Source organism: Oryctolagus cuniculus, chromosome 5, assembly GCF_051225735.1.
Source record: "Oryctolagus cuniculus isolate XC-2025 breed Fujian yellow rabbit chromosome 5, ASM5122573v1, whole genome shotgun sequence".
Taxonomy (NCBI): Eukaryota; Metazoa; Chordata; class Mammalia; order Lagomorpha; family Leporidae; genus Oryctolagus; species Oryctolagus cuniculus.
In genome coordinates this window covers 121,915,604-121,927,428 of record NC_142871.1, presented here as the reverse complement: position 1 = coordinate 121,927,428, position 11,825 = coordinate 121,915,604, and positions in this window count along the sequence as shown.

Here is an 11,825-nt window from a genome sequence, read left to right as displayed (position 1 = left end):
TCTTTCAATTAGTTTGCCATGGCTTATAAAATGATAATCAAAAAATAGACTATAATGCTCTAGAATGTTCTGGTATGTAGAAACCCAGTTGAGATATCACTTTTATGCACTTAGAAAGTGATATTGAAACATCAAAATGGGAATCACAGCTACCACTGGGTGTATAATTGGGATACTTATGGGCACAAGGGATAATCACCTTTTTATTTTCTATACTATATTGGAAAATAAAAATGTTATGTTTTATCTGTATTCATTTTTATTATGGAAATGAATTTAAATAAATTGGTATAAAAGAATGATAGGAGAGTGGCATTGTGGCACAGCAGGTTAAATTGCTGCCTGCAAAGCCAGCATCCCATATTGGTGTTGGTTCAAGTCCCAGCTGCTCCAATTCTGAGGCAACTCCCAGCTAATATGCCTGGGAGAGCAGTAGAGGGTGCTTGGGCCTCTTAACCCACATAAGAGAACCAGATGAAGCTCCTGGTTCCTGGGTTTGGACTGACAGAACCCTGTCCATTGTGGCCATTTGGGGGATGAACCAGAAAATGGAAGATCACCCTCTTTCGCTCTTCCTCTCTCTCTTTCTGTCTCTCCCTCTCTCTCTAATTCAGCCTTTCTAATAAATGAAAAGTAAATCTTAAAAAAAATGATAGGATCATCTAGATGGTAATTTGGCCAAACATGTTGGCAGTTTCACGGTAAAAACAAAAAAAAAAAAAACAGAGAGAGAGCAATTTGGTTATGCACAGAGTTCTCTGAGGTTAGCATTTAGAAGAACAAGTACAAAAGAAGGGAGACTTGATACAGAAAGATCTCTGGAATCATGAAAGAGTGTGAAAGGAATGCCTTAAACAGAGCGGCCAGGTCTGCCAGCATTTTGGTCAGGAACCCCAAAGCCTACAAAAATAGCTCATGACAATAAAAGAAACTTACATAAGAGCAATACGGACATAAACTGAACAAGAGAGAGGACTGTTTTAGAAAGATTCACTTTTGTTAAGTTCCCAGAAATAACACATACTCAACTATTATTTTCTTTTTTTTCTTAACAAGGACATTTAAAGAAAAGGGAATGGGGAACTAAAACTCACTGCAAAACCGAAGATATAAGGGCAATACCGAGGCTGTCTAAATGATAGTTTTTAGATACCATGAGGTCAGATTATAGTGTAATAAACAAATTTACAAATGTGACCAAGAACAGAGCCAATAATATTTGGAAATAGGATTAATTTAGGGAAATAAACCAATGTTCACATGTTTTACAATATGAGACACAGATTCTGAAGGCTCATTTAACCTCAGTTAATATTAATGTCACCGTGTTGTGTGTGTGTTTGTATGCATGAAGTTATTAAATTCTTTAATAATTAGGTCAGCATGTGTAGAGACCATTCAGCTGAAATTTTAATTAATTTGTTGTAAGTGTTATTGACATGGTCATGTAGCCTTCTTATAGGGTGGAATGCAAGTTTGATTGCTTTTGTTCCTCATGGTATTTTCAAACTTACATGTTTTTGAGGAAGAATGAATGAATCAATGAGGTATATATTGTGAAGCAGTGTTTTGCTGACCTTTGGAATTGTTCTAGTTCACCATGTGTGATCATGTGTGAATGTTGTTGGTAAAGGTTCGAAAAGGAAAAAGCTGAAGTTTCTGTGAGGGTCTTGCAGCTACGGAGATTCGAGAGAGTTTGGACAAGAGCAAGGAGAGATCTATGGAGACCCTCCATCTGCCTCAGAGTTCTGTCTTCTCTCCCAGAGTGATGCCAACCGCAGCCCATTGTCCCCTCAGGAGCTGATGTCAAGAAAGCAAAGAGGGCGGACTCAGGAAGGCTCTTATCTTATGTGTGGGAAGCTTCACCACTGTGGGCAGCTGATGCCTCAGGAAAAGAACCTCCCACCACTTGGATGTAACTTTCCTTCAGAATAATCTCTTAAATTGTGCCTGTCCCATTTGTGGCATTTTGTATCTTCTTGAGTTCTGAGGACACATTAGACTTAGAGTGTTTTAAAGACAAAGCAGCTGGATGATTTTTGAAGTTGCTTATTGATTTGTCTCACATCTGGGGCCTTCGGCAACCCTTCTGCCAGTGTACCCAGACTGCTTCACCCCAGCCTTACAATTGCTTGCTTGGTACTTTCCTGTGCTAGTGCTTCCATTGTCAAGGATCTTCACGATTTTGACCGTGCCCAGGACCTGGTTCCAATCTGAAAAAGGCAACCCCATAGCTACCCCAACATGGTACCGGGAATGTCAAGCCTCTAAATTCTGCAGCACTGGTTACAGTCAAGCTAAGCTGAGGGCTATGCAGTGCAACATAAATTTTTAGTTTGTTTAATTTCATGGGAAGTATGCTTATGATTTATTTCATTAATAGGAAGTATGCTCAGAGATCCAAATCCCTGACTTCTAAATTAATTTTATGGATTTTTTTTAAAGACAAGTACGGTCTATACAGATATTTCACTATATTGTCACATTTTCTCAAATTTATGAAAAATTTCCATTTCATTACACAAATGGAAGGCACAGGAGAGGGAGTGACCACCACGGTTTTAATTTCTCCAAGTTTCCAGGTGCACCTTTACAGACATCCTTCTGTTCTTGGGCCTAGATGGAAATGGTAAACACTTTGAGTTTGTCACAAATGGTGGGACATTTATGAGATATAATAAAGCAAAGACTTAGAATGATAATCACAGTCTTTCTTTATTTCTGAATTAATGAGTGCAAATTTAACTTTTCAAAAATTTAAAAATAACATCAGATCAATGTTGACAGTAATATGATCTTTCTTTCTTCTTTCTTTCTTTCTTTCTTTCTTTCTTTTTCTTTTTCTTTTTCTTTTTCTTTTTCTTTTTCTTTTTCTTTTGACAGGCAGAGTGGACAGTGAGAGAGAGAGAGACAGAGAGAAAGGTCTTCCTTTGCTATTGGTTCACCCTCCAATGGCTGCCGCGGCCGGCGCGCTGCGGCTGGCGCACCACGCTGATCTGATGGCAGGAGCCAGGTGCTTCTCCTGGTCTCCCATGGGGTGCAGGGCCCAAGCACCTGGGCCATCCTCCACTGCACTCCCTGGCCACAGCAGAGAGCTGGCCTGGAAGGGGGGCAACCGGGACAGAATCCAGCGCCCCGACTGGGACTAGAACCTGGTGTACCGGTGCCGCAAGGCGGAGGATTAGCCTAGTGAGCCGCGGCACCGGCCATGATCTTTCTAATATAAAAATGTGTGTAGTAATTATTTCTATCTAAAAATTTAAATTAAATATAAGCTTATCGTAACCAACAAAGTAAATTAATTACATAATGAAATCACCTGATCATTATTAATGAATTATGAATTATTACTCTTGAAAAATTAGGGTAAAGACCAGAAATAGTACACTGCTTAATCAATGTGAGTGATAACTGATATTGCGATATGTTTTTCATCCCTTTCCAGCTGTGGCACTATACATTCTTCAAATATGAAGCAAACACATTTTAAAAATAAATTCAGAGTACAATGAATAGGAATGTGTGTTTTGAATTCAGACAGACCATAATTTTCATACTAACTCCTTTTCCTAAATAGAATTTTTATGTTGGTCTGTTTCCTCACTTTTAAATGTGGTTTATGTTTGTCTACTTTATTGTGATTAAACATAATCATGTATTTTTAAAAGCCTGATATGGTGCTGGTTACATAGAAGCAACTTATAAATGGTACTTATTATTAGGCAATCTTAATTTATATAAACATTATAATGAATGTGGAAAAATCAGTATATTTTGTGAATATTAAACATATTATTGTCTACATAAAAAGTCAAATGAACAAGGTGCATAAAGCACATTCTTTTTATTCACAATGCTTTCTTAATAGATGAACATTCACACCATCCTAAAATGTGAATATTTAAATCCTAACCTCCAAGGTAGTAGTGTTAGGGGCAGAGGACCTTGGGAAGTTTGCTTTTCATTATCATCTTTCCTATTTCTCAAATTTCTATTTAGCTCTTTTTCAAATGTATGGTGACTTTTTAAAAATACTTTGTATTTTCTGCAGATATTCAAAACTTTTCATTACTTCTTTTAGTAAGCACTATTATGTTTTAGTCTTTTTCCCCATTGTTTTTGATTGACACATAATAATTATGTCTGATTCCAATTCTTGAAGACTGTGTGGTCTTCCTTTTCTGTTGCTTCCTGTGTTTCTCTTTGTATCTCCTATGTTTACTTTGGAAAAAGTGTAGTCCACATTATTTGAACTCCAGGCTTAATGTAGTTGCTTTGAGAGAAGACTTGTGTATAACTATTTCTAGGTCTCTGGAACACTTTCATTAAAGCTATCTTAAACCAAATTAGAAGTCTGAGCTTCGTTGTATCACCTCTGCTGAGTAAGCAGCAGGTCACACGTCTGCAAGAAGGATGATTGACTTGGGTTCACTTCTACTCTGAGGATGCAGCCCTTTCATATTTCAGATTATTTTGAAAAGGTTATACTATTAGAATACCCACCACTGTGTGTGTATATATATATATATATATATGTGAAAATTCAAATGTGCCTCAAGTTGCAAATACTCTCAGGGCAAACACATTTTGAATTTTATTAGTGATTAGTTGTTACTTATGTAATTCCCACTCTCATCCCTTACTCCCATGAATTTCTTCCTCTAGGTCAAATTAAAAAAAGAAATATTTCCTGAAAATTGTCAAGTAAAACCAAAAGTAGAGCATGAAGTGCAACTCAAGGTTCCCATTGGAGACAACGAACAGGTTGTTAAAGGCTTGGAAGTCTGTTAATTTCATGAGTTCTATTTTCCTTCTCTGTAAAATGAGGTTAAAAATAATGATGACATTAAAGAATTATTACAAACCTTTGATGAGTTACATATGAAAATTATCTGTACCCTATCACATTTTTAAAAAAAAAAATTCTAAAAGAAGCTTTTTTTAAATACCAAAAGAGCAAAATAGTAATTTAAATTTATGCCTTAGGAAAATTAGAATAACCATCCCCTGGAAACCATACTAGATAAAACAGAAAGATCACCTTCATAAAAGGTATACAGTATCAGGAAAATATAGGTTAGAGTGAATTGGAAAGTGGAAGTAAAGAGGAAAATGGATGGGATAAGGTTCTTACACAAACTTGTGAAGCTACTTAGTGAATATATATGTAGAATTTGTTTCACTTAAAATTTAATTGCCCCTTTCCAGCTGTTCTTAGAAATTTGCATGTGAAGCAGCCACTCCAAACCTACTCTGTTACTACAGGTAAAAAGAAGAGGCTCTGTTTCTAAAATTTTGGCAATGGAATTTATTTGGTTCTTGTCAAAATAATAGACACTCAAAACATTCTATTAACATAATTGATGCTTTACTGAGTTTAATTAACTTCATGGGAGTGGGAAGGTGAGAGATTACAAAGAAGTATCCTTCTTTCTCTAGGAGAAAATCGATAAAATAACAACATTTTTCTGACTATGTTTCCCCATAGTGATTTAGATTAAGGCCTATTTATTGCAACTGGATAGAATTTTTACATCCGATTATTCAACTCTGTAAAATATAAAATTGAAGCTCAGAAAGATAAAGTGTCCAGAATTACAATGTTAATTACACACAGAACTAGTATTAGAAATCTGTAATTCTTGCTTTTAGGTTGCATTATTCTTTGTCACAGGAATATTAACTGTATTACCTTCAGTTTTCCACTCCGAGGAAGACTCTTGAAGTCAGTGTCTATTTAAGAGCATCATACTTCCACACCTGGAGACTAAGCAGACAACTCCTGTGTAAAAGGGTCAATGCAATTTACTGTTGCACATTGTGAAGTCACGTTAAAGTGTAGGTATAACTGCTAGAGAAACTGCTTGCTTCCTCTCTAACACACACTGAAGAAAATTTGAACTATTTGTCCTTTTTCTTGAAGTTACATGGGCTGACACACTAATTGTGTTTAGGCAAAGCAATTACAGAAAAGTTCCTTTAGACATACGAATTTAATGGCCTATTTCTACAGTGCATGAAAGCAAGCTCTTTTGGAATTACAGTATTAGTGCTTTTGAAGTTATCTTAAAAGGGTTTGCAATCTGTCTTCCCCTTGGAAAATGTACAAAACAAGGCATTTAGTCCAAATGCTGTTAAAATAAATAATAATTTCCCTCCTTCTAATATTACCACCAACATACTGACTCCTTGCACTCCTAACTTAAATCTACAACCAACCAAATCTACTTAGTTGTATGCGTTGATGCTTTTGTTTCATGACCTGGAAGTAGAAATAGAATTGGCTTCTGTTGGTTGTATAAGATTAGGGAATTAAAATAGAAGAAACACAGGATGGAGAGGAAGGATTTTGAGGAGTATGAAGCCTACCCAAAAATGGTCTCTTGGCTGGGTTTTAATTAGGGCCAGCATTTTGGTATGTTGGGTGAAACCACCTCATGAGATGGCAGCATCCCATATCAACGTGCCTGTTGGAGTCCTGGCTGCTCTGTTTCTCACCCAGCTCCCTGCTGGAGAAGGCAACAGATGGTGGCCTAACTATATGGCATATCACCCACATGGGCAGCCTGGATGGAGTTCCTGACTCCTGGCTTCAGCCTGAACTAGCCCTGGCAATATCAGAGATTTTGGAGTAAACCAGCAGATGGAAGATCTCCCTCTCTCTCCTCCCTCTCTGGTTCTACCTTTCAAATAAATAAATCTTCAAATTCTTTTTTATTATCAGGCAATACCTTTGTGGGTCAAATTGTAATATTTCATCAGATATATACAGTATACACTGATCAAATTAGGCTACCAAGATCCTCATCTCTCTATCCTTTCATATTGGACACTACCAGTGGCTCTCCTCCAGTTCTCTGAACAGTATCTAATGCATCTGTAGTTGTTCACTGTACTGTGGAACACTGGAACCAATAACTTGCATCTAACTATGTTTTGGTATATGGTATCCAACTTCCCTCTATCTCGCTTCTTCCCCACCCTGCTGGTCTCTGGTAAATCACTATGCTAAGTTCAGACTGATTTTTTTCTCAAACTTCTGTGATGTCACTGGTAGGTTTGGGCTTTAAGAGATTCTGGGCATAGATTCTGAAGCAAATATGCCATTCCCAGAGGCTGCTGTGAGATGACCCTGGTTAACTCAATAGATTTATATTCAGGGCTGGGCATTTGGTGCAGAGGTTAAGTTGATGCTTAGGATGCCTACATCCCATATCATAGTGCCTGGTTCAAGTCTCAACCACTCTGCTTCTGATTTATCTCCCTGTTGGTATGTATCCTGCAGGAAACAGAGGTTAGCTCAAATACTTGGGTCTCTGTCTCCTATGTGGAAGACTGAGACTGAGTTCTGATAGGCTCAGCCTGGCCCACTCTTTGCCTTATATACCGGCTCTCTGCAGTGTTGGGCTAACCTGCTCTTCTGCAGCTGAAGACACGGTGAGAAGGTCTTCCTAGGTTACTGGTGCCTTGGTCTTGTACTTCCCAGCCTCCAAATCTCTGAAAAGTAAGTTGCTGCTTGCTATCAATTACTCAGTCTCAGGTATTTTGCACAAAATGAGCTAAAGCACAGAAATTCCACAGTTACTGCTAGTTAGTCTTTTTAAATGCTTGGGAGGCTGTGTGTCATCTATCACAGAATAATAGACTCATGGGTTTATATTGGAAATGGATTATTGTCATTTCTAAATGGTCACATGAAATATATACATGAAATGAATGTTCTCACCTCTGCTCACTTACTTATACTCAATGCAGGGATAGCTCTACTCACTGAGTTTTGCCAGTTCTGAATTCTATACTATAAATAATTATAATTTTATACTATAAATAATTATAGTTAATAACTGTTATTTATGCAAACCTAAAGTAGTCTTTTGGTAACATTCATCTTTATGCCCCCTTCTGCTGTTTACAGCAGTCAGCTCACCTTTTGATATAGCATTTCTCTAAATGTTTGAAGATAACCTTTTGTACAACTCTGTCCTGCGTCCTCTCATTTCTCCAACCCGCTTATCCTTTGGTTCTTCAGCTGTTTTGTTTTATATATAAAGCCCCCATCTCTCACTAACTTAGCCAGTCTACAGAGAAGATCGACTATTTTTTCAGTGCTGTGCTCACAGTGAGATCCGAAATATCAAGGTGGGATAATCATAAGCTGTTTCTTCTCTTGATAAGGGCGACGTCCACCACTACTTCTAAAATGGCATCACATAAAACACAAAAGTGCAGAATGAAGTGCAACTGAGAGCAAATTATCTTGTGATCTCCACAGCTGTCTTCTGTGAAGGAGAGTGAAGGGACTTTGTTACTGTAAAGTGCCTAATAAAATGTAAAATAATCACTATAATCCCACGGAGTGGGTAGAATTGCTTCCAGTTCAAAGAAGATAACCAAGAGCAGCCACATAGCATGACGAAGGCATACAGCTAACCACTGACAGAATCTGAACATATGCACATGCCTAACAATATGTATATGAGGTCAAGCACAGGGTTTTCTCATTCTGTTTGATGTTTCGTTTTCTACTTCTTGCTTCTCCAATTTAAGTGACATTTTGGAAAAAGAGTATAAAACTGCCTTTTAGATACTTAAAATTCTTATTCACCCCAATTTATCAAATCAAAGTGGGTATGAGTATACAAACTGCTACATATTCTCTTCAAGGAATAGAAAACAAGAACCATGTTTTGAAGATGACAAGAGTGTTTGGGGCCTGATTAATGTGGTGTAGGGATGTCTGTATTTGAGAGCTGTGGTCCATTCATAAATCTTGGTATTTTCTTTTTGTTTTTTTTGAAACGTGGTGTTATCACATTAATTTATATTCTTTATATTGCACATATGTAATTTTTAGAGTGGGAAAATTATGGATATTTAGTCTGATCCTTATTCAATTTTCTTATGTGTTTGTGTGTGTACATTTGCATGTGTGTCCAGTGTTCTGGCCTATTGATTCTGCCATCCAGTGAATCTGTAATTTGTCAGTTTGTTTTATGTGTGAGAGTACTTCAGAGAGTCACGAACTGTTCTTGAAGACTCCTGTGTGTCTATAGCTTAATCTGATACATAGGCATTCCAGGTTCATTCAAGCCTCTGATGTAAATCTTGAAGAGGACAAAGCATTGGGCAGAGTGGTTTTACAGATTTCCATACTCTAGCATAAAAATAGGGAAGGCCAAACTTTGAATAATGAAATATTTTGCCTGAAATCAAGATCATTGTATAAAACTGGGAATTATTCACATCAATGTCATCTTCCTCCTTCTGTCTCTAAGAAACATGCAGTGTCAATATATCTAATGTAATATACTCTCATGTATCATATAATTATTATTTAACAACCTTATGAGGAAGGTACTATTTTATGTTACAGCTAACTAAATTTGAGAAAACGTAAATATATCCTTAACATTACTGATCTAATGGATGTCAGAGCTTGGTATCAAGACATGTTTCTGACTTGGAAGGTCATATTATTCAGCACCACTGTCTCTGAACACTTGGTAAGACTTCTGGGTTTCCCAGTTTTTGTATCAATTTGTTTTTATCTTAGCCTTTGACTTAATATTGGGTTTAATAATGGAAAGCTAGCAGTGTCAGAGAGCCAGAATCACCAGTACCTTTTAACAGTAGGACTTCAGACCAAAACATGGAGCCCTACAGATCCCAAAATTTATACTTCGTACAGGGTCTTCTATGTACACTTAAAAACTCCATCTTTTTTCAAAAAAGATTACATGATGTTTCCCTATGCATAATTGTTTTTTAAATCGAAAAATAGTTTACCACAGCAAATATTACTAGATATTTTCTTAGTGTTTTTAAGGGTTTTATAATGTAAAAAGGATTTTCATCCTTGGAAGACAGTTTAATTGTGTTTCTTGCTGAAGCATAGCATGAGTTAGTAATTCTCTTGGAATTAAAAATTTAGAAAGTAATCAGCAATCCTTTCCATCATATCAGTTCATTCTAGCAAACTTCTGTTTTTTTTTTTTTTTTTCTTAATGTTTATATTTTTACTACATGTTGGGTGAGCTACTTAAACAATGACATGTTGATGTAGTTTTTGAGTAATAGATGTTGTGGGGATTAACAATCAATAGCAAGACATGGATGCCTTGAGGTAGAGGAGACAGATAAGACTGATAGTTTGTGATAAAGAATAGAGTTACATATGTAAGCAAAAGGATGGACTAAGAGCAAACTAGATGATCAATATCTCATGATGAGAAATCTTTACATAAGCTAGAATTCAGCCTTTCATAATGTAATTGCTTTTTGACATTTCTGACTGAATCATTGTACTTACTTGGGATGGCTTTCATCAATATCTCCCAGTCTTGAAATGACTTCCTAATTAACAAGATGCAAATTTAATTTTATACTGATAGTTTTAATTACATTGGGTTTAAGTAAAATAGTCTAAAGAAGACATTGGCTTTCATAGAGAGGGAGGATGATATTGTGGCATGTTCCAACTTTTCATCATTTATCCAAAATCATAGCATTCTACAAAAGAGAGAAAATCGGGTAGGGATTTCTTGAAAATTTATAGTTAAATTGCAAAATGAAAACTGAAGCCAGACTTTAAAGAGAAGAAAACGAACTAAGTTTGGGTCCTATTTATCATTTGTAAGTCTCATCATTCTTTTATTTATCTTCTCTCATTAAATTGTAAATAGAAGGCCGTTAGTATACTGGACCTCCATAGATATAGGTTAACTTTACATAATAGTTTATTGAGTAAAAGTTTATCCTTAATCAATTTTCATATATAAAAAAATTGTTATATTATTGTCATTTTAAAATATGATTCCTGAGAAATTCTTAAATATTGGATGTTCCAATTTTTGTTTTTTAATCTGTCCATTATTTATAATACACCTATTTGTAGACACTGGTTTACACATGTGCATAAAATGTATATTCATGGATATATAAATAATGTATATATAAAATTTTAGTGTGGAATAAAACACAAACTATGGGAAAAGTAGTTCAGGACTAGAATTCATATTTCTGAGTCTTTGAAGAATGCATAAATGCCTCTTAAATATTGAATGACACAGCAGCTGTTTCACTGCAGTTCTTATCCTTTGCAGAGGAGTAAGAGCCTGAACATTTATAAATAGAAAGATTCTGTATGACTGATCACAAACTTCAATAGTCATAGGAATAAACTGAGGCCTGGAAAGAGGACATGACTCTGACAAGATCATGCACGTATTTCACAGCCATATGCAACTTGAACCTTGGCTTCTTTCAGTAGAATACAATCGCTATTTACCACAGTCCTTTTTTTTTTTTTTTTTGTAGGTACTTTGCCTACAGCATTTATAGTTGTAAGGAAAAGGGGGCAGAACAGAGGAGATGGGATATGAATTTGCAGCCAGAATAAATTTATCCAGGAAAAATTCACAGAGGTAGTTGGCCAATTGCCAGCATGCACACAGACCAAACATGTGGCAGAAGACATGATCCTCCAGTTGTCTGGGCTTTATATATCTTAGAGTGGGCTAAGATTCTGGAGGAGAGTGTTGGGGCAATAGATGGAGGTGGTAAATTTCTCCATACAGGTTTTTTAAGTTTCAAGTAGGTTTTCAAACCTGGAAAAAACAGAGGAGGTAGAGTGCGGAACAACACAAGTTATGAGGCTGAACTGCTCTCTGGAAGAATGCAGGGGTAAGGAGTAAATTCCAACTTTTTCCATTTCCGAGCAAAGAGCTAGAGTGGCTGAAGCTTATGTCCCTTTTTCATCAATCTTGACTTTGAATATGGATAAAGAGAGTGGAATGCCGGTTTCTGGCTACTTCTTGCTGATATGA